We start from the raw sequence: 3,769 nt of genomic DNA, 5'->3' as shown, positions 1-3,769 counted from the left end.
TTGATTTTTCCATTGAACAACACACAACACATTCTTTTACACAGTCACATAACATTCCATAGTTCTTCCATCAGCAGGCATTATACTAGGTTTACACCACCAAGGCCAGTGCTGAACATGTACATTTGACGTCTATGGGATAAATCCCAATGTGGCTTTCCAGCGGCACAGGCCATAGTACTTTAGTTTTAAGAAATGTTGCTGCATTAATTCCCAAAGACTGTAGCAACTCGCTTTCTACCAACATTGGCTGTTACACTTAGTTTGTTTATTTGTTTTTAAGTGTAGACCACTTTAATTTTTAAAAAATGGAATCTCACTGCAATTATAATTTGCATATATCTGACCACTTGTGTAATTAAACATTTTTTTATTTGCTCATTTTCCATTTTAATTCCTGTCTTGTAAATAGTTTGTTAAATTCAGTTACTCTATTGAGTTACTTACCTTTTCTTTTATAAGACTGGTAAGAAATTACATAAAATACACTTCCTCCCAGTTGCTATTTTTTCTAAGTCATTTTTTCTAAGCCAGGTTTGTTTTTTGATTATTTCAAGGATTCTAGAGTCTCTGACTTCTTGAGATTTCTCATGCTAAGTTTATATAACAACTAGAGGCCCAGTGCATGAAATTCATGCATGAGTGGGGTCCCTAGGCATGGCTGGCAATCAGGGCCAATCAGATTCTTCTCCTCCCTGCCTCCCCCTCTCCTCCTTTCCTCACTGCCTGTATCTGCCACCACCCACCCCCAGTTACCTGTCCTAGTCTGAGGCCTGGCCCCGATCAGGTGATCAGGGCCTGCTGGCTAGGGGAGGGACCGGGAGGTTGGCTGGCCGGCCCCATCCCCAATTGGAGTGGGGGGCCGATTGTGGGTGGACCTGCCGGGGAGAGAGGCCATGGAAGGTTGGTGGGGGGGAGGGGCAAATTGGGGCCCGATCGGGCCAGTTGGTTGCTGCAGTGCGCATCATAGTGACTTGTCATTCTGGTCATTCCGTTGTTCAAGTCACTTGGCTTTTATATATATAGATTCCCATGGATTCTACGGTAATATTTTAGTTTATAAACCATTTAAGTTATTCATTCATTTGTAAATAAGAATAGTTCAATTTACTTTTGTGAATTTATAGTATTAGGTATTAAGTTTATTGTGTTGAAGCTTTGTCTAGGAAGTCTAACCAATTTGAATTAACAATAGTTAAAGATAAGATTTTCTCTTTCATAATTGAATGGAAATGGTTATAATATTTCACCATTTGTAGTATTTACTATTGATTACTTAAACTTTAACATGTTAAATAATTTATTTTTTAATTAGAATTTTTATTAGGAAAGAGCTTACTTTTGTCATATACTTTCTCAGAGTCTATTGCTATAATCATGTATTTTACCCTCTGTAATTTCATGGTGCAGTGAACTATGCTGACAGATTTTCTACTGTTGAATCACACCAATAATTTTAACAGAAAGCTTACTTTTGAATCATTTGATATGCTACTAGATTTGATTTACTTAGAGTTTTGCATTAGTATTAGTGAAATTGGCCTACAGTTTTGGTTTTTGAATTATCATTGTCAAATTGTGGTATCAAAATTTTGCAACTGAGAAGCAAAGGAGGCAGGAAACTGAACAGGAGCAGGAGCTGGATGGATACCATGGTCGAGATCACCACCATTAAGGCAGTGAAACACAAGATCCAGGTTCTGCAGCAGCAGGCCGATGATGCCAAAGAGAGGGCCGAGCGCCCCCAGTGGGGAGTGGCGGGAGAAAGGCGAGCTTGGGAACAGGCTGAGGCTGAGGTGGCCTCCTTGAACCCTAGGATCCAGCTGGTTGAAGGGGAGCTGGACCGTGCTCAGGAGCACCTGGCCACGGCCATGCAAAAGCTGGAGGAAGCTGAGAAAGCTGCCGATGAGAGCGAGAGAGGTATGAAGGTTATTGAAAACCGAGCTATAAATGATGAAGAAAAGATGGAACTCCAGGAAATCCACCTCAAAGAAGCTAAACACATTGCAGAAGAGACAGATAGAAAGTATGAAGAGGGGGCTCATAAATTGGTGATTATTGAGGGAGACTTGGAACGCACAGAGGAATGAGCTGAGCTGGCAGAGTCCTGTTGCCAAGAGATGAATGAGAAGATCAGGCTGATGGACCAGAACCTGAGGTGTCTGAGTGCTGCTGAAGAAAAGTATCCTCAAAAAGAAGACAAATATGAGGAAGAGATAAAGATTCTTACTGATAAACCCGTGCTGAGTTTGCTGAGAGATCGGTAGCCATGCTGGAAAAGACAATTGATGATTTGGAAGATAAACTGAAATGCACCAAAGAGGAACACCTCTGTACACAAAGGAGGCTGGACCTGCTCTGCTGGACCTGAATGAGATGCAGAGCCACCCAGTCCCGCCCTGCTGCTGCTCCTCCCTCCGACCCTGCCTCTGCCTGAGGCCAGCCTGCTTGAAGTGACCTTTAAACTGAGGGCTGATCTTTAACTGGAAGGTTGCTTTCTCCTTTCACTGCCTCCCACCCCCTCCCCCACCCATGTATTTTTCGTCCAATTGTCTCTGCCTCTCCTCAGAGATTTTGATTGGGCTAGAGGCTGAGCACCTTTGGGAACAGCATTTCAGGGAATGTGAGCACAATGCAGTGTCTTTAAAGCCTGTTGTGATGTACACATTTTGTAATTGCCGTTTTTGTTGTTGATGTACTCTGCTGCTCAGGGATGTCCTGGGTGTGTCTGTACGTCTCACTTCCTCTCAACCATAGATTCCAGTTGGTGGAACTTGTTTTTTGTTGTGACTTAACTCTTTCTCCCAATCCTCAAGAACCCTAAAAAGCGAATTAGCACACTTCTTTCTTTTTCAAGTTTTTTAAAAAAAATTTAACTTGTTAATAAGCAGAAACCAGATTAATTAGTCCCAGAAGCCTTTCAGGAGCGCTCATTCTCTTTCCTTGAGGACCCTGGACTTCCTGCCGGAAGGCCGTTCATCTCTGCCTTAGTTCTTCCAATGGAAGCGAATAGCCTTTGATTTCCCAGCTTGGTTTTCCCTCCTTAAGTAAAGGAGGGCCTTGGAGAAGTTTCTCTTCTGGTTGTGCTGTTGCTTAGGGTAGATGTCTTTCCCCCTCGTGTCATGGGGCTGTTTCTTCTCTGCGTCTCACGGCAGGCGCCGTGCATGGTTGCCTCTCTGCTGAGGTGGTCAGGGCCTGTGGCGCCTCTGGGTGCCTGACTAGGGGCTCTTCCACCCACTAGCACTTAACCCCGTCCAGCTCCCCACCATGGTGTTGGGTGCTACTCAAAGACCCACAGGCAGGGAGAGGTCACAAACATCCCTGGGGGCCCTGGAGAACTCTGCCCACATGTCACTGCGGAATTCTAGAGAGAGGATGAGAGAAAGGAAACCAGTGAGTAAAAGGGTTGAAGACGTGGATTCTACTTGGAAAACAGGTAACCTGCCATGTTTAGTAAAATATTTAACTACTAGAGGCCCGGTGAACGAAATTCGTGCACGGGGGCAGGGGGGAGGGATGTCCCTCAGTCTGGCCTGTGCCCTCTCACAGACCAGCAGCCCCACGATTGATCACCCCAAAGAGGTAGGCCTCGCCCACCTGGCTGGGGCTCCTCATTGGATCACCCCAAAGAGGTAGGCCCTGCCCACCTGGCTGGGGATATGTGATGGATCGCCCCTGCAGAGGGAGGTCCCACCCACCCGCCGCAGCACCACCACCGGTAGCCTGCTGGTTGGTGGCACCTGGGCCTCCTTCTTGGGGGTGATCATGG

At 45.5% G+C, this 3,769-nt stretch overlaps 1 pseudogene across 1 annotated transcript; it reads left to right on the top strand.

Annotated features, from left to right (window-relative positions):
- The first annotated feature begins 1,652 nt into the window (after positions 1-1,652).
- On the top strand, positions 1,653-2,457 carry LOC307114127 (annotated as a pseudogene). Its single transcript has one exon. The product of its transcript is annotated as an uncharacterized misc_RNA (transcript).
- The last annotated feature ends 1,312 nt before the right edge of the window (positions 2,458-3,769 follow it).

Source organism: Cnephaeus nilssonii, assembly GCF_951640355.1.
Source record: "Cnephaeus nilssonii genome assembly, chromosome: 18".
Taxonomy (NCBI): domain Eukaryota; kingdom Metazoa; phylum Chordata; class Mammalia; order Chiroptera; family Vespertilionidae; genus Cnephaeus; species Cnephaeus nilssonii.
This window is presented reverse-complemented; position numbering and strand designations above follow the sequence as displayed.